The sequence below is a fragment of the Schistocerca nitens genome, chromosome 1 (genome assembly GCF_023898315.1).
Source record: "Schistocerca nitens isolate TAMUIC-IGC-003100 chromosome 1, iqSchNite1.1, whole genome shotgun sequence".
Taxonomy (NCBI): Eukaryota; Metazoa; Arthropoda; class Insecta; order Orthoptera; family Acrididae; genus Schistocerca; species Schistocerca nitens.
The window spans coordinates 1,171,031,932-1,171,052,372 of NC_064614.1; positions in this window are offsets into that span (position 1 = coordinate 1,171,031,932).

The following is a 20,441-nucleotide window of genomic DNA, read 5'->3' on the forward strand; positions in this document are numbered from 1 at the left end:
CGAACCTGAAGAGCGTCCACTAACTGTATTCTGTGCAGTTTATAGACCAAACAACGCTTTAAAACTCGCCAGACAGTCGTAAGAGGCATTGTCAGTTCTCTGCTTGCGTGGTGAGTAGAATTTCGAGGACTCCATTCAAACGTTTGCCGAATTCCTTCCTCCATGTCGTCAGAAGTGTCAGGTCGACCCGGACCCTTACATTTGCACTATCACCCTGTCTCTTCAAATTGGTCATACGAATGACGGAAGTTTTCGTGTGCAGCCTGATCAATGCGAAAACGCCGACGAAAAGCACGCTGGATGAAAATCGGTGACACACTGTTTGCGAAGTGCAGCACACAAAACGCCTTCCGTTGAGTGGACGCCACTTACTTCTAACTGACCGTTAACTGAGAAGACACATCGACTGACAACTAAATGCGATCTTCTGATACTCTACACATATTTCCTTGCCTGTACGTCCCAGGTTTCGTAATTATTACCACCCAAAGTTAGCTCATTCTTTTCGAAACACCCCGTATATAGGGACACGTACTATTTATTAATGAGATTCAGCCTGGCAAGAAATGAATGCGAAAGGCGATTTTGCGACACTGACAGGTATTATTACATGTAAGACGCTATTTCAATTTACCTTGTTTTCAAAAATGGTTCAAATGGCTCTGAGCACTAGGGGGCTTAACTTCTGAGGTCATCAGTCCCCTAGAACTTAGGACTACTTAAACCCAGCGAACCTAAGGACATCACACACAACCATGCCCGAGGCAGGATTCGAACCTGTGACCGTACCTTGTTTTCTCTAGTTATTTCTGCTAAAGAAAAATGACATGTATTTCTGAAGTTACTTGTTGATTGAAAAGCTTCATCACAAATTATAATAGACGACTAACACAACGCCGACCGATGTGGCCGAGCGGTTCTAGGCGCTTCAGTCTGGAACCGTGCGACCGCTACGGTCGCAGGTTGGAATCCTGCCTCGGGCATGGATGTGTGTGATGTCCTTAGGTTAGTTAGGCTTAAGTAGTTCTAAGTTCTAGGGGACTGATGACCTCAGATGTTAAGTCCCATAATGCTCAGAGCCATTTGAACCATTTGAACTAACACAACACGTACCTGGAGGAAAAGGAAATGATATTCATACGGCACACCGACACTACTAAACAAAAAATGTTGCCATAAATGAGCGTTGAGAAGTTGGTGACACTACAGTTCCGTGAAATGCGAGAAAATACACACAATTAGTAAGGAGATGTTGCCGCCTGGAAATACAGAAGCGTTACATGCAGTCACAAACTTCAACGTAATGTACCAGAGCCGAAATAAGTCGTTGTTTATCACCTGCAAACCAGTGCTAATAAGGAAATCTAAATGTAATGGAAGTTCATATTACTTCCCACTCATCAAGTTTATCACGTGTTACACACAGCAGATAATCACTACAGATTAACTGAAGAGACATGTTTGTAACCAGTAACCCAGAGTTTTTATGTAGGTCGATAGAAAGATAGATATTCTATTAAAGGAAACTTACAAATAAAAGTTACGTTACCTTACAGTGCACCTATGCATTAACTATAAAAGCTAGTTGCTCAGTTTTTGTTAGTTGCAATCTTCCATGTCTCCTTCTTAATATAAGTTATCAATAATATCACCTATGGCACAGGAGATATAAAGAGAAGAAACGTTTTCACTAACAGAAAAGAATCGCCGCATCAGTATAGCGTTCAGGCACATACATATAACGCTAGATACTTTAAACAAGTTGTTGAGTGCAATATAGCATCAAACATCATCTGAATAAATTATTATCAGTGTTGAAAAATTACAATACACAATAACACACTAGTGATGAATCGATTTTCTTATGACTGGAGGTAAAGTAAAAAGATGGAAAACATAGTTCCAATCCATCCTCCATGTTGGGTCTAGTGGAGAGGGTTACGTTTACAAACATGTTATACACATACTGAAGCTGCAGACGACAATGTAATACAATAATATGCTAATATGTCTCAAGGAGACATTCACATGTTTTAACACTATTGACATGTTTTGTATCTAGGCAGGTCCATAAGAAAAAGGCTAATCAGTAGTTCCAGTACACCCACCACTGTCAGCAGGAAAAGCATAGTACTTTCCTCATTAAATATGCAGCATGCCACTCCGACTGTGGCTGTTGGAAGCGATGGTGGGAGTGAGGCGGTGGCAGTATAAGATCATCAAGCACACTCCCCTCCCCTCAGTCTAGTCTTTATCTTGGAAGTAGGCCAATCAGACAAAATACACGTATTTAGACCTCCAAGTCGCAGCACGGTGTTTTATCAGTCATTAAAGTGAAACAGTCAGTATGTTCCCTAGTGTCTTGTTTTCTACACATCCAACTTGGCGCCAAGACCCGACAGTAGCTCGATCTTTGTACCAAAGTGGAGTAGCTCTTTGGAGAAATCAAAAATTGTCTATATTATTTATCAAAGTATGTAAGGAAGTGATCCTGAGAATCATTCACAGCAATCTAACAATGCTTCTTAGTATAACAGGCGCACACACAAACAAACACACCCACACACACTAAATTTCCCAACAACTGCGCAGTATTTTACCTGGCCATTAAGGCAAAACAATCAGGATGTATCCCAAATTCGGCCATCGCGTCCTCTGTACCCCACTTGGCGACATCTTCGATATTTGTACATTACTTGGCGCAAACCACAATGGAGTCTCAAATTAAGTGTCACAATGTTATTTCCTCGTGTATATTGTTTGATTTAACCTATGGGTTATGCCACACTTAAACATGACTGTGTTTTGCTGCTATATTGTTAAAACTATTCCTTACTATGTAATTTCATAGAACTATTGTGTAGCTTTCGCTATTTGATAGTCATTACCAAATACACTTCAACCTGCAAAGCCGGCCGCTGGTGGCCGAGCGGTTCTAGGCGCTTCAGACCGGAACCATGTGACTGCTACGGTCGCAGGTTCGAATCCTCCCTCGGGCATGGATGTGTGTGATGTCCTTAGGTTAGTTAGGTTAAAGTAGTTCTAAGTTCTAGGGGACTGATGACCTCAGATGTTAAGTGCCTTAGTGCTCAGAACCATTTGAACCATTTTTAACCTGCAAGTTAGATCAGCACTGAAACCATTTTACATTTTGAAATAACATTGTAAAACTTGATTTGAGTGTCTGTCGTGTTCCTGGAACCTCTCTGTAGCTATTCTCGACGTGTGGGGTGTCACGTTGTCCTGCTGGAATTGCCCAAGTTCGTCGGAATGCACAATGGACATGAAGGGATGCAGGTGACCACATTGAAATTGCTTATGTACGTGTCACCTGTCAGAGTCGTATCTACTCGTATCAGGGTCGCATGTCACTCCAGCTGCACAGGCCTCACACCATTGCAGAGCCTCCACCAGCCTGAACAGTCCCCTGATGACATGAATGGTACATGGGTTCATGAGGTTGGCTCCATACCCGTACAAGTCCATTCACTCGATACGATTTGGAACTAGGCTCGTCCGACCAGGCAACATGTTACCAGTCATGAACAGTCCAATGTCGCTGTTGACGAGCCCAGACGAGGCGTAGAGCTTTGTATCGTGCTATCATCAAGGGTACATCAGTGGGCCTTCGACTCCGAATGCCTATATCAATGATGGTTCGTTGAATGGTTGGCACACTGACACTTTTTTATGGCCCAGTTATTTGCGGAAGGGTTGCAATTCTGTCACGTTGAATGATTCTCTTCATTCGTCGTTGGCCTCGTTCTTGCAGGATCATTTCCAGGCCGCAGCGTTGTCGGAGATTTCGTGTTTTACCAGATTCCTGATATTCACGGTATGTTCATGAAACAGTAGTACGGGAAATTCCCCACTTCATCGCTACCTTGGAGGTGCCATGTCCCATCGCTCGTGCGCCGACTATAACACCACACTCACTTAAATCTCGATAACCTGCCGTTTTAGCAGCAGTAACAGATCTAACTGCGCCAGACACTTGTCTTAAATAGGCGTTGCCCAGCGCAGCGCCTTATTCTTCCTGTTTACATCTCTCTCTCTCTCTCTCTCTCTCTCTATATATATATATATATATATATATATATATATATATATATATATATATATATATATATTAACCAGTTACACTAGCCCCTCTACTCACGTTCGGTCTGTGGAATCGGTTCGTCAGTATTTGATGTGGTTTACGAAATATATCCAGCGGTAACGTTAGGTGACTCACCCTGTATATATATATATATATATATATATATATATATATATATATATATATATATATATATGTGTGTGTGTGTGTGTGTGTGTGTGTGTGTGATCCATTATCTTGTTGCCCCCTAAAATAGTGCTTCATCAGATGATTTAGCCACATGGGATTCAACCTGTTGTAAAAGAATTATATTGACAACTAAGTAACATTGTGACACTTAATTTCAGTGTCCATTATACTTGCACTGAGTGGGATACAAATATCAAACTCTGGTCGTTGCCAAGTTGGGTACAGAGAACTGCATAACGTACATACTGTTTGGCAGTTTCACTGTAATGGCTCTTAAGATACTGGGGTATGATTGGCTGTTTCGATTCAACGACTGGTAATACTCATATATCAGATTGTAGTTAAAGGTGTATGAGGTCTAAGGATTCTGCAAGGTTTCAGACGAGACTTGACAAAGCTGTGTGTATGATGCACACTGTAGCGACGAATGAAAATTTGTGCAAACGTCGGGATTCGAAGCCAGGTCTCCCAGTCACTTGAGAGATGAGCTAACCGCTACGCCACTTGGGCACAGTAGCTCTGCAAAACTGCATGAGCTAGCGTAGCACGTCCCCCTCCTCAGCCCAAATTCCCATGCACGCCTCGGCGCGGGTGGTATATCCTCTAAACTCGAGCAGCATGGCAGATGCTCTCCAACTGTACTGGAATAGCGCCTCAGCAACGAGCGAAGAGTAGGATCCTGCCTGAAACATAGGCATAGCTCCTTTAATCAAATGAAACTATGTTGTTACAGAAAGCTTTTCAAGTCTCAAAAATCCATGATAAATGAAGACCGATTCGGTGAATGAAAATTCGTACCAATGCCGGATTTCTAAGCCTGGTCTGCTGCTCACTAGACACATGCACGAACCACTACCCCACCTGGGCACAGACGCTTTGCACAGCAGCGTGACCTACCCTGGCACGCCTCCCTCCTCCCCACAACCTCCCATTCGCACCTCAGCCCACTTGTTGTTACCTCAAAACTCGGTGCGGCTACTTCCGTCAGAGGTTCGAGTCCTCCATCGGGCATGAGTGTGTGTGTGTGTGTGTGTCGTCCTTAGCGTAAGTTAGTTTAAGTTAGATTAAGTAGTGTGTAGGCCCAGGGACCGATGACCTTAGCAGTTTGGTCCCATAGGAACTTACCACAAATTTCCTAAACTCGGACAGTACTGAAGAGGTTCTCCAACTGTACTGGAACAGCGCCTCAGCATCGAACGAAGCGGTAGATCCCACGTGAAACCCAGGAATAGGTGCTTTAATCAAATGAAACCATGTAGTTCCAGACATATTTTCAAGTCTCAAGCATGTATTTTCAATTCCATTAAGTTTCAGTTGTGCAGCCGCAGGAGTTCTCCTTCTTCTTCTAATATTTCGGCCGTATAACGTTCAGCCATCTTCAGAGTGAGCCGCGAGACTGCCGCTCCAGTTTTTTTTCTTTATTGTATTTCAGTTCCCCATAGGGGCGGACTGGCAGCAGCATATGCGACGCTGTTCAGCCGAAAGACACCCCTCCAGTGCTCGCTTCGTCCCTTTATACTCGTGTACCGCGCAACTGCGCATGCGGCCACAGATGCAAATGCACCAGAGACGTTGGTCGGCGGCGGAGATGTGCACAATGCGCGAGTTACATCTATGACTCCGCAGTCGATCTGTGTTGGCATGTCGATATAACATTGTAGCTGCACTGTGACGGCGTCTTTGTGAGTTCATTACAGCAAGTGCCGGATTCCATGATTTATCAGGGTTGAAACCATTATCTCTATTATTTAAATTCGACGTCAAGCAATTTTCAGTTGCCTCCTTGACTATCAAGTCCCAAAAAGATGATGTAGTTGCCAAAATTTCGATGTCGTCGTACAACATCGTGTGACCAGTGTCAATACAGTGTTCTGCCACTGCCGACTTCTTACATTGTAAAAGTCGTGTGTGTACCTCTGGTGTTCTGCACATCTTTCTTGGACAGTACAGGTTGTTTGTCCAATGTAAAAAAGGCCACATTCACATAGAATTTTGTAAATTCCAGACTTCCGGAGCAGCAAATCGTCTTTGACGGAGCCCACGAGTGCAGCTGTCATGGGTGGAGGACGAAAAATCACTTTTACTCTGTGTCTGCTGAGAATCCTTGGTATTTTTGATGAGAGGCTACCCACAAATGGCAGGAAGACCATCGGTTTAAAGGTTTCTTCGTCTTCTCCTGCTTTCTTTGTGGCCTCTTTCGGTTTTATTTTCAGAGCCTTCTGTATTTTCGCTTGAGGTCGAATTTAATTAATAGAGGTAATAGTTTCAACCCTGATAAATCATGGAGTCCGGCACTTGCTGTAATAAACTCACAAAGACGCCGTCACAGTGCAGCTCACAATGATATATCGACATGCCAGCACAGATCGACAGCGGAGTCACAGATGTAACTCTCGCATTGTGCACGTCTCTGCCGCCGACCAACATCTCTGGCGCATTTGCATCTGTGGCCGCATGCGCAGTTGCGCGGTACACGAGTATAAAGGGACGAAGCGAGCACTGGAGCGGCAGTCTTGCGGTTCACTCTGAAGATGGCTGTACGTTATACGCCCGAAATATTAGAAGAAGAAGGAGAACTCTTGCGGCAGCACACCCGAAACTTAATGGGTCTTTGGTCCGCCAAAACCTGAAGATTAACATGTATGTTCTTTTTATGTAGAACGTAGCATAAATACAAAATAGAGGTTTGAGACTTGATAAGATCCCTGGAACCACATTTTTTCATTTGAGTGAAGCTGTATGCGCACATATATGTGTTTGTTGAGAGAACTTTGTCAGGATGCTGTAAACGCTCGCAAGATGATAGTGTGGGAGCACATACTAATTGCTGTTTCGTTTTAACAGCCAGTAAAATACAGGCCTACGAATCGAAGATAACAACAGGCGTGCCTTTGCTTAGAAGAGGGTTGGCTTAGCACAATGGAGTGGCCTGATGATGTCATCCTGCTGCTGACCTCACCTCCACCTGCCACCAAGGGACTGCCACTGTCCACCATCCATTAAAATACATGTCATCCTATGGTAATTACTCGCAACATTCTGTCTTTTCTCCACAACCGCTTGTAGCCACGTCTCCTGCTCCCTCTTCGGCCTCTAAGTGCCGCTCCTTGAACCTTTTAACATAATCTCTGTCACAAGTGTGCCTTCTGTCTCTTTCTGGCATGAGGTTTGTAACTACTCCTCCCTCTTCCACTCAATACTGACAGTTTGTCCCGTCCCTCCTGGCAGAAGTTTCGTCCTTCTGTGTCCCTAAACACCATTAGCCTCTCAATGTCTTTCAGCAACGAGTTGCTGATACAAAAATCGCACTCCACTGCAGGCTCTCTGGAACATCTGGATAAGTTATCATCTTTAGAAGAGCCGTAACGCCACAGACAATGGCTGGAACTTTCTCGACGGGCAGTCTGTGAACTTGCGGAACTGGAACCCTTACTTATTGCTTCCTCTTGTAGATTCTTATGACCCGCACTGATACTAAAGACATATATGTTTTACATGTTAGATAGAATAATTTTAATGACTATGATATCTTTCATTTATTTGAATATGTTACAGCTAATAGACTTGAGTACTGTTTGTTGTGTTAGAAATTCTGAGTTTGAATAAAAGTGTAGGGCATGAAAAACCTCCACGTTTCTCTATTGGACAATCAAACATTTAGTCCCAGACACAATAATTTCATATCTTCATTGTGGTATAAGTGAGATGTTTCTACACAAATTTCCTTCAGTAGGACACAAATTTCTAGAAGTTGTGTTCATTTAATGTACCTGTGCGAGTAGCTATTGGTGTTTGACGTACATAAGATTAATTCGGAATGAGGCTAACTTCGATTGGCAGCACAGATGGACGTTTGACGGTGTAAGCTTATAACTGTATGTTGGGTGATGCAGGAAAGCACAGCTGATTGTTCAGTTTTGCCATTAACGACCACATCAGAATGCCACTTCGCATTGTTGTTGAGCAGTTGGACAGTCTTGTATTTCCTTCCCGCAAGATAATGAGAAAGGATGGTCAGTGTGTCAGCACGTAATCTGGTCTGGTAATCATCCATCATTTCCAAATCTCCACTTACAAAAAACTATTTATGTTCGAGACTAGAGTTCTGCTGACTTGTCCCACTCTCAATATACGTTATGAGATTTGCTTCCGGTATGCGATGGTCTGCTTTTATTCGAGGGCTTTTAGCTACAACCAGGATCCAGTTGTGCATCATGACCAATTTTCTTCCTCTTCCATATCCATTTCTTTGCTGCTTTATTAATGTCGACATGTCGGTAAACCCACATCTTCCTCCTTTTCCCTTTTCTTCGCTATTTTTTCCTTAATTGTCATTGTACTTAAACGTTCCCATCGACTGTATATTGAGCTATTAAAATCGGAAATGTGAATATCCTTATGGAAATATGTATTCATCATATCTGATGATATTTTCCATGGAACGTATCTTCCCACATTTCTGAAGTAACTCAAATATCCTCAATTGCAAAATTCGTATAGCGAAATAAAAATGGTTCAAATGGCTGTGAGCACTATGGGACTTAACGTCTGAGGTCATCAGTCCCCTAGAACTACTTAAACCTAACTAACCTAAGGACATCACACACATCCATGCCCGTGGCAGTATTCCATCCTGCGACCGTAGCGGTCGCGCGGTTCCAGATTGTAGCGCCTAGAACCGTTCGGCCACCTCGGCCGGCATAGCGAATTACAGATCTAACATACGTCCAAGACAAAGCAATTAGAGATAAGGTCTGCTCCAGCCAGTGCTAATAAGTTAAAAATAGTAATATATGAAGATAGTAACTGTTCTCGAAAGAATAGATACCATTCATGACCGTGCAGCTTCTCAAGAACAAATACTAATTAATTGAAACCCTCGGCTGCCGACAGGTGTTGTTGATATACCTCGATGGGGACAGCTGGAAACGTGTGCCCCGACCGGGACTCGAATATGGGATCATCTGCTTACATGGCAGACGTTCTGTCCATCTGAGCCACCGAGGACACAGATGAATAACGCGACTGCAGGAACCGAAGCGTGCAAAGGATAAGTCCCTGCAGTCGCTCTATTCATCTGTGTCCTCGTTGGCTCAGATGGATAGAGCGTCTGCCATTTAAGCAGAAGATCCCGGCTTCGAGTCCCGGTCGGGGCACACATTTCCGGCTGTCCCCATCGAGGTATATCAACAACACCTATCGCCAGCCGAGGGTTTCAATTAATTATCATGTAAAAATTTGAGATTATTGTGAAGTAAATAACAGGGAATCTGATTTGTTAAGAAACGTATCCATATTATATTTTTTGTAATTTATATTTTTCGTGTTAGTCTATCCATAATGCTTATTAAAGTTCTCAACACAAAAATATGTGAAATTTCTTTTGCAACAAACGTAAAAATAGCTGACATATACTTGTATTACATATAGATCAGGCAAAATAGTGTAGTATTCTGTCATGCAAATTAAAATTATCTGAAACTACAAGCCGTTGGAAGTAACCTATTTCCACTGACACTTATTTACTTTGTAAGGTTTTCACAGTAAATCCTCCCTACATAACTTATTTTCTGTCTTAGTTGTTTGTGAAATACAAAAAAAAGACATGATCGTATGGCAATGTTGGCCGGGAGTCCCCATGCAGGGAAGTTCGGCCGCCGAGTGCAAGTCTTATTTGAGCCGACGCCACATTGAGCGATCTGCGTGCTGGTGGTGGGGCTGAAATGATAATGAGGACAACAGAACACCCAGTCCACGAGCGGAGAAGAACTTCAACCCGACCGTGAATCGGACGCGGGCCTGCTGCACGGGAGGCAAGCACGTTACCACCTTTTTTGCCACTTTTTCTTTATTAAACAATCAGGTAAGCACATAAGCACAAAAACAAAATAATGAAATACTGGAACTGTTATAACACGAATTGTATCCTACAATAGACTGAAGAACACATTTAAAGATAGTGCCATTTTTAAGCTTACAAAACATAAGAAAAATTTTAAGCTGATAATAGCATCTTCAGTCCAGACAGAGACATAGAACCAAAACGCAAACATAAGAAAGAGAATTACAATATATATATACATATATATATATATATATATATATATATATATATATATATAGTGATTCTCTTTCTTATATATATATATATATATATATATATATATATATATATATATATATAATTGACTGTATTAACTAGAATTGCAGTTCTGTCAATTGATTCACAACCGTCCAAACTCTTCACGGAAAGTCATTTGGAGCATACAAACGAATAACAAAGACATGCACAAGCAACATAAATTAAGGAAAATGTCAAATGATGCTAATAACACCGTTGAGAAGTCGGGAGCAGTCCTGGGAACAGGTGTAACCCCCGTGTCTGTGATTTGTGCCTTACGGGCGTCGAGAAATACCCTACGCCTTGCTTTTCAAAAATTATGTCCAATATGTTACCAAACATCGTCCTGAAATTTGGGTAACGTTTCATCTTCCTTGTCCAACAAGTGGTTGATTCGTTTAATATGTAATGCAGAACACTTTCGGTTAATGTCAGGCATTTTGAGTTCGCCGGCCTGTCTGGAAGACGTCAGCTTGGTGTATTTCACTTTGGACAGATGCCCTTGCCAGATAAATCTATTAGATTCATCACGCGTTTGGCACGCATCTTGGAGACTGGAAATATCTGGGCCGTATAGTACGCTTTACTGAATATATAACTGCTGAGTAGTCGTATGCGTTGGAGAATGTCAACAGACCGGCAGTTGTTTTCATAGATGGCACCTTGAATTTTATTGGTGACCTGCTTCCAGTTTTTTGCATTGATTTTTAGCGGGCATTTTTCGATAATCATCCCCAGAGTGGTGTGGGCTTGCATTGATCGGCGTTGATTTTAGCACCGGAAGCACAACAGTACTCGTCTACCGCGGTCTTGAGGGTTGATACGTCTCCGTCGTTGCGTAGTGACACTCCGACGTCGTCGGCGTAAGCACGAACCACGAAGGACGTCCTGGCGATCGATAGGCCTGCAGGTTTGTCATGAATGGAGCGTAAGAGTAGCTCGAGCGATAAAACAAATAGCAACATGGAGAGAGGGCTCCCCTGCGGCACTCCTCTTTGGACCTCGATGGGCTGAGTAAGCTGTCCATTTACGCTGACTTTGGTTGTAATGCCCGTGACGAAATGTTGCACGACATCAATAAAAAAGTAAAAGTAAGGTAAATTAGAATGTCAGTGATGTTTTCTGCAGAGTTCAGGTGTGAGTCATTTATGAGATACTGTATTTCGAAAAGTTCCCATACCGACAGTTGTACAATACCTGTGGTTTTTGTCATCAGTCTACTGACTGGTTTGATGCGGCCCGCCACGAATTCCTTTCCTGTGCTAACCTCTTCATCTCAGAGTAGCACTTGCAACCTACGTCCTCAATTATTTGCTTGACGTATTCCAATCTCTGTCTTCCTCTACAGGTTTTGCACTCTACAGCTCCCTCTAGTACCATGGAAGTCATTCCCTCATGTCTTAGCAGATGTCCTATCATCCTGTCCCTTCTCCTTATCAGTGTTTTCCACATATTCCTTTCCTCTCCGATTCTGCATAGAACCTCCTCATTCCTTACCTTATCAGTCCACCTAATTTTCAACATTCGTCTATAGCACCACATCTCTAATGCTTCGATTCTCTTCTGTTCCGGTTTTCCCACAGTCCATGTTTCACTACCATACAATGCTGTACTTCAGACGTACATCCTCAGAAATTTCTTCCTCAAATTAAGGCCGGTATTTGATATTAGTAGACTTCTCTTGGCCAGAAATGCCTTTTTTGCCATAGCGAGTCTGCTTTTGATGTCCTCCTTGCTCCGTCCGTCATTGGTTATTTTACTGCCTAGGTAGCAGAATTCCTTAATTTCATTGACTTCGTGACCATCAATCCTGATGTTAAGTTTCTCGCTGTTCTCATTTCTACTACTTCTCATTACCCTCGACTTTCTCCGATTTACTCTCAAACCATACTGTGTACTCATTAGACTGTTCATTCCGTTCAGCAGATCATTTAATTCTTCTTCACTTTCACTCAGGATAGCAATGTCATCAGCGAATCGTATCATTGATATCCTTTCACCTTGTATTTTAATTCCACTCCTGAACCTTTCTTTTATTTCCATCATTGCTTCCTCGATGTACAGATTGAAGAGTAGGGGCGAAAGGCTACAGCCTTGTCTTACACCCTTCTTAATACGAGCACTTCGTTCTTGATCGTCTACTCTTATTATTCCCTCTTGGTTGTTGTACATATTGTATATGACCCGTCTCTCCCTATAGCTTACCCCTACTTTTTTCAGAATCTCGAACAGCTTGCACCAATTTATATTGTCGAACGCTTATTCCAGGTCGACCAATCCTATGAAAGTGTCTTGATTTTTCTTTAGCCTTGCTTCCATTATTAGCCGTAACGTCAGAATTGCCTCTCTCGTCCCTTTACTTTTCCTAAAGCCAAACTGATCGTCACCTAGCGCATTCTCAATTTTCTTTTCCATACTTCTGTATATTATTCTTGTAAGCAGCTTCGATGCATGAGCTGTTAAGCTGATTGTGCGATAATTCTCGCACTTGTCAGCTCTTGCCGTCTTCGGAATTGTGTGGATGATGCTTTTCAGAAAGTCAGATGGTATATCGCCAGACTCATATATTCTACACACCAACGTGGATAGTCGTTTTGTTGCCACTTCCCGCAATGATTTTAGAAATTCTGATGGAATGTTATCTATCCCTTCTGCCTTATTTGACCGTAAGTCCTCCAAAGCTCTTTTAAATTCCGATTCTAATACTGGATCCCCTATCTCTTCTAAATCGACTCCTGTTTCTTCTTCTGTCACATCAGACAAATCTTCACCCTCATAGAGACTTTCAATGTATTCTTTCCACCTATCTGCTCTCTCCTCTGCATTTAACAGTGGAATTCCCGTTGCACTCTTAATGTTACCACCGTTGCTTTCAATGTCAGCAAAGGTTGTTTTGACTTTCCTGTATGCTGAGTCTGTCCTTCCGACAATCATATCTTTTTCGATGTCTTCACATTTTTCCTGCAGCCATTTCGTCTTAGCTTCCCTGCACTTCCTATTTATTTCATTCCTCAGCGACTTGTATTTCTGTATTCCTGATTTTCCCGGAACATGTTTGTACTTCCTCCTTCCATCAATCAACTGAAGTATTTCTTCTGTTACCCATGGTTTATTCGCAGCTACCTTCTTTGTACCTATGTTTTCCTTCCCAACTTCTGTGGTGGCCCTTTTTAGAGATGTCTTCAACTGTACTGCCTACTGCGCTATTCCTTATTGCTGTATCTATAGCGTTAGAGAACTTCAAACGTATCTCGTCATTCCTTAGTACTTCCGTATCCCACTTCTTTGCGTATTGATTCTTCCTGACTAATGTCTTGAACTTCAGCCTACTCTTCATCACTACTATATTGTGATCTGAGTCTATATCTGCTCCTGGGTACGCCTGGTAGCACACACTAAAGAACAACTCGAGTGCATGCACTAGTCATTTCGATTGTGGCCAGTAACGAGACAGCTGACCGTCACAGATCGTATTCAAAATAACCACTGGCAGTGGCAGTACACGCTTTCAGTCTAGTAGGGAACGACTACCGCGCAAGCGTTAGTATTTCAGCCGAGATGTACGAGCAGGCTGCAGTAATACGTCGTTGCGTATCGTCAGGTGTAGTTAATATGCTCTTGTAGACAGCGTCTTTCAACTCCCCCCACAGAAAAATATCTATATAGACATCATACACGGGGAATGAGCCCGCCAAATACAGGTCCTCTGCGTCCAGTAACCAATGATATTGTTGGAATAGGTTCCTCCCAGTCTGCAGAGGAATACCTTCTAGGATCCCTGGACGATGGCATGTTAGGAGGCTGCAATACTTGGGTGCTTTCATCGTTCCGTATATGAAAACGGGCCTAAGAGCTGATGGTTCACTATCCCACACCAAACATCTACATTCCAAGAACGCTGACGTTCCACCTGACGAAGCTAACAAGGATTGTCAACAGACCAATAGTGTATGTTCTGGAGATTTACCTGTGCATTATTGGCAGTTGTAGCTCCATCACTAAACAAGATACATAATCTATCTGGAGTATCTGGAGTATCTTAATGCACATCTAGAGCCGGTTCTAATAATAGTTTCCAAGCAGCTCTTGATGGAAACAGATGTGACGCGGATCGAAACTATGTCGGTGAAGAACGCATAGGACACTTGCCTGACCTGTGCCACTTCGTCGTGCGACTGCACGGGAACTAACATGCGCATCAGCTGCAACAGCAGCCAGAATGAAACCTCCTGGCAGATTAAAACTGTGTGTCGGACTTGGGACCTTTGCCTTACGCGGGCAAGTGCTCTGCCATCTGAACTACCCAAGCACGACTCACGCCCCATCCTCACAGCTTTACTTCTGTTAGTATCTCGTCTCCTAACATGGGTAGCTCAGATGGTAGAGCACTTGCCCGCGAAAGCCAAAGGTCCGGCACACAGTTGCAATCTGCCAGCAAGTTTCATATCAGCGCACACTCCGCTGCAGAGTGAAACTCTTACTCTAGCAGCCAGAATGTTAATTTCCCCTCTTCTGTGTTGTTTCCTTCTGTTACGTTGTCTAGGCGTTACAATACCTCTTTCACGTAACCGGCTGAATACGTTGATAAATAACTGCTAAGACAGTTGCTGTCTATAGTGATATCTAGCTGCATACGCCGTACAAGAAGGATCTGTATTCTTCCTACACTCTCCACACTCCATGAGCATATCGCCTTTTTCTGCATTGGTGAATTCCATCGTCCACTGACGGCCTTCTGCTTGGGCTCTCACATACTGTGTGACAAACAATCGCAATGCACACAAAGAACACAAAAGCACACTGTAAGTAGAAGCACATATGACAACACCTTACCTAGCAACTGCGCAGGTTCAATGGCGCAAGAAAGTTTAGGTGTGGAAGCTTAACACAATACGATATATCGTAAACGACTCTCACAAGGATCCTCCAACAAAAACCACAGACATTGTAAATTACCCTCTGTTTCATTTTTTAATGTCAATAGGCACTGTTTCATGTAAAAAAGAGTATGTCAAACTTTCTAAGTATTATTACAATCTGTTATTGGCTAACAGTACCAGCCCCTGACTACCAGTTCATTCTGCGAAAACCACACATCAGTAGCAGTTCTCATTTTTGCATTATTCGCGGTTCTAGTCATAGGCGATTCACCCAGTATATACCGTATACTACCGTGTTCTCATTGGTTGTACTTCACAGAAGAGACTGTAGTGGAGAGTACTACGGATACAAATAGAAATTAAACGCCTATAGAAATTTATGTAGTTGTTTTAACATATTTATGAGCTGGCGTGTGACTTACGTTTATCATCATATTATTTTTGCTCTTTATTTGTTACTGATTTTAACTTAGTTCGATAAGCACGGGTCGACATGTTTCTCATTATTGTTAATGACTCATCACTGGTATCCGAGAATTTACGTTTCGATCATTGCCCCATTAAGAAAATTTGAATTTTCATGTTGTACTCTGTCTGATAACTCTGTAGATCGTAACTCAGTCGTCAGAGCTGTTCGAACGCATGAGTGTCGCTCGTTTGGTAATGAGAAGTACATGCAGTTTTGCTTCTCAAATAAGTGGTTATAGCTTCCTAAATACATTTACACCCATATATGTTATATTCCTAACATTTGGTTTGGCTCCCACGGTCAGCGATAGCAAAGATAATGCATCTTGTCGCTTTCGACAGTCATTAAACAAGCTCTCAGGCTACGTCATATCCTTGATATGGCTCATCTGCATCAGTGCCCCTGCTCTTTACTGTACTTATTTAGTAATGGATCTAATCAGATGATCTCCACTCTTTCCTATAACAATGCGTTTAGTAATGTTGTTGTCTCTTTTACTGTGTTTGTTAGAGCCAGTTCCTACACTACTGGCCATTAAAATTGCTACACCAAGAAGAAATGCAGATGATAAACGGGTATTCATTGGACAAATATATGACACTAGAACTGACATGTGTTTACATTTTCACGCAATTTGGGTGCATAGATCCTGAGAAATCAGTACCCAGGAAAAACCACCTCTGGCCATAATAACGGCCTTCATATGCCTGGGCATTGAGTCAAACAGAGCTTGGATGGCGTGTACAGGTACTGCTGCCCATGCAGCTACAACACGATACCACAGTTCATCAAGAGTAGTGACTGGCGTACTGTGACGAGTCAGTTGCTCGGCCACCATTGACCAGACGTTTCCAGTCGGTGAGAGATCTGTAGAATGTGCTGGCCAGGGCAGCAGTCGAACATTTTCTTTATCCAGAAAGGCCCGTACAGGACCTGCATCATGCGGTCATGCATTATCCTGCTGAAATGTAGGGTTTCGCAGGGATCGAATAAAGGGTAGATCCACGGGTCGTAACACATCTGAAATGTAACGTGCACTGTTCAAATTCACGTCCCTCATCTTGATGCACCTTTACGTAGAAAGAAGACCATAAATGGCAGAATTCTCAGATAAAGTAATTAAATGCTGCCCCCATTCGCAAATAATGTGGCTCATGCACAGAAAATTTTCATTAAGCATACTGCTGTTTCCAGTTGTAAGGTTGAGGAGAAAAATACAGTACTGGCCATTAAAATTGCTACACCAAGAAGAAATGCAGATGATAAACGGGTATTCATTGGACAAAGATATACCAGAACTGACATGTGATTACATTTACACGCAGTTTGGGTGCATAAATCCTGAGAAATCAGTACCCAGAACAACCACCTCTCACCGTAATGACGGCCTTGATACGCCTGGCCATGAGTAAAACAGTGCTTGGATGGCGTATACACGTACAGCTGCCCATTCAGCTTCAGCACGATACCACAGTTCATCAGGAGTAGTGACTGGCGTATTGTGACGAGCCAGTTGCTCGGTCGCCATTGACCAGACGTTTTCAATTGGTGAGAGATCTGGAGAATGTGCTGGCCAGGGCAGCAGTCGAACATTTTGTGTATCGAGAAAGGCCCGTACAGGACTTACAATATGCGGTCGTGCATTATCCTGCTGAAATGTGGGATTTCGCTGGGATCGAATGAAGGGTAGAGCCACGGCTCGTAAAACATCTCAAATATAACGTCCACCGTTCAAAGCGCCGTCAATGTGAACAAGAGGTGACCGAGACGTGTAACCAATGGCATCCCATATCATCACGCCGGGTGATACGCCAGTACGGCGATGACGAATACACGCTTCCAATGTGCGTTCACCGCGATGTCGCCAAACACGGACCCGACCATCATGAGGCTGTAAAAAGAACCTGGATTCATCTGAAAAAATCACGTTTTCCTATTCGTGCACCCAGGCTTCGTCGTTGAGTACACCATCGCAGGCACTCCTGTCTGTGATGCAGACGTCAAGGGTAACCGCAGCAACGGTCTCCGAGCTGATAGTCCATGCTGCTGCAAACGTCGACGAACTGTTCGTGCAGATGATTGTTGTCTTGCAAACGTCCCCATCTGTTGACTCAGGGATCGAGACGTAACTGCACGATCCGTTAGAGCCATGCGGATAAGATGCCTGTCATCTCGACTGCTAGTGATACGAGGCCGTTGGGATCCAGCACGGCCTTCCGTATTACCCTCCTGTACCCACCGATTCCATATTCTGCTAAGTCATTGAATCTCGACCAACGCGAGCAGCAATGTCGCCATACGATAAACCGTAATCGCGATAGGCTATAATCCGACCTTTATCAAAGTCTAAAACGTGATCGTACGCATTTCTCCTTACACGAGGCTCTGAGCACTATGGGACTTAACATCTATGGTCGTCAGTCCCCTAGAACTTAGAACTACTTAAACCGAACTAACCTAAGGACAGCACACAACACCCAGTCATCAAGAGGCAGAGAAAATCCCTGACCCCGCCGGGAATCGAACCCGGGAACCCGGGCGCGGGAAGCGAGAACGCTACCACACGACCACGAGCTGCGGACCCTTACACGAGGCATCACAACAACGTTTCACCAGGCAACGCCGGTCAACTGCTGTTTTTGTATGAGAAATCGATTGGAAAATCTTTCCTCATGTCAGCACGTTGTAGGTGTCGCCACCGGCGCCAACCTTGTGTGAATGCTCTGAAAAGCTAATCATTTGCATATCACAGCATCTTCTTCCTGTCGGTTAAATTTCCTGTCTGTAGCACGTCATCTTCGTAGTGTAGTAATTTTAATGGCCAGTAGTGTATATGTGTAGAGAAACAAATTCCAATAAACGGGTTACCAGGTATTTTGTAGTAATATTTACTTTCTTTCTATCTACAGCCTGGGTATAGATTACTGGTGCATACCACAAGGAAGCGATAGAGCTCTAGCGTAACTTATTAATTTAATGTGATATTTCTGTCCTCTGTTACTGCGAAAAGTTGATTTCAACTTATTGCATGTGAGATGGGTCTACAGCCAAGACGCAGCATGTAAATAGGACACCTATTATTTATCCATGAGATTCAACCCACCGAGAGAACAGTTTCAATAGCAATGTTGTGCCACTTACAAATATTGTTGTATGTAATACGGTACACGAAGTTAGTTTATCTTCGGTCAACTCTGCTAAAGAAAAACTGCATGTGGTCCAAAGTTATAAGGAGGCTGATAAAGATGAAGCATTCATCAAGTTATAATACAAGACTCGCCCATTGGTGACATCTAAAGTTCACTATTCCTAACCCACTTGATGCAAAGAGCGATGACCGTAAAATAAGAGTCACAATATTATTTCCAGGTGTAAATTGTCAGTATTGTTGTCCTATAACAGTACCAAACACATTTGGCTCACTTATTGGCACTACTGATCTAATTTAGACGTTGAGGTACACTTAACGTTAACTTACTTACACCACTGTAATGTTAAAACTACTGCCCAAAGTGTCACTGTCTCACAGTCATTTTCAGGTGTCCGTTAACCTGCAAGTTAGATCAGCAGTGCCAATAAATGTGTCACGGGTGGTCTAGACTGTTAAAGAACAATAGTACAGGCAATTTAAATGTGAGTGTCCAACGTGCCTTGCACTATGTGTGGCTCAAACGCTGAACTCTATGCACGTTAACCTGTAAGGTACAACAGTACTGATAACAAGCGAGCCACAGGTGTTTTGTATTGCTTTAGAACAATAGTACGAGAATATAGACATTTTAACAGTTTCTGGATTCGTTAAGCCTTGCACCAAGTGGGGCACAGATATTAAATTATATTCGTTGCCAAGTTTACTCCGATCTCTAATTTCCACAGTGGTTCCCATATGCGTCCCATCTGTGTTCTACAATGTAAAAGTGGAAATTTGAAATTATTTTGATATGTAATAGAGGCAATTTTTGTTTTGTCGAAAGTTCAAGGATGGAATTTTTTTCCACGATCAGAGATCGAACTTTCTTTTGTGTGGAGCCTTGTTCATCACTGACTTTGACAGAAGAACAACAAGCAGCCGCCACTTTTATCTAAGTGTTTCTGATGTGACTTATCATATTTGGTTCTGTTCGTAGCTATAATTATGCGTTACAAAAATATGCAGGTTAAGTGAGACACTGCATTAAAGATCTCTTCAAAACAAATCATATTTAGTATGCATTGTCATGCTTAAGTGTTGGAAAATTTGAAGTCGATGGATAAAAATGCTGTTGACCTTGGTATTACTTAGTAGTTGATTTTCAAGAAGAAAAGAGACACACCTTGTGAAACGTCCCCTTTGTACAATTATATACATGACTGGGCTTAAACTGACACACAGTATTTTTTTTTTTTTGCGCAACGAAATCTGACTTTCAAAAAATCCCTACGAAAGAAAGGCCCTGACTAACATTAAACTATACCTTTTCACAAATCACTTACCTCACAAAAATCTTGGTTACTCCCACTACTGCAATACAGCTAGCGCCACTACTGCAAGCTAAATAAAAGATTCAAACTATGGAAGGCACTAACTACTGATAGGGATAGTTAGCAAATGAAAGATATTAATAGAGAACAAACAACGTATTTACCTTGATATCATCATATACATATATATATAGAGGAGTTCATGACAAATTTCAAAAC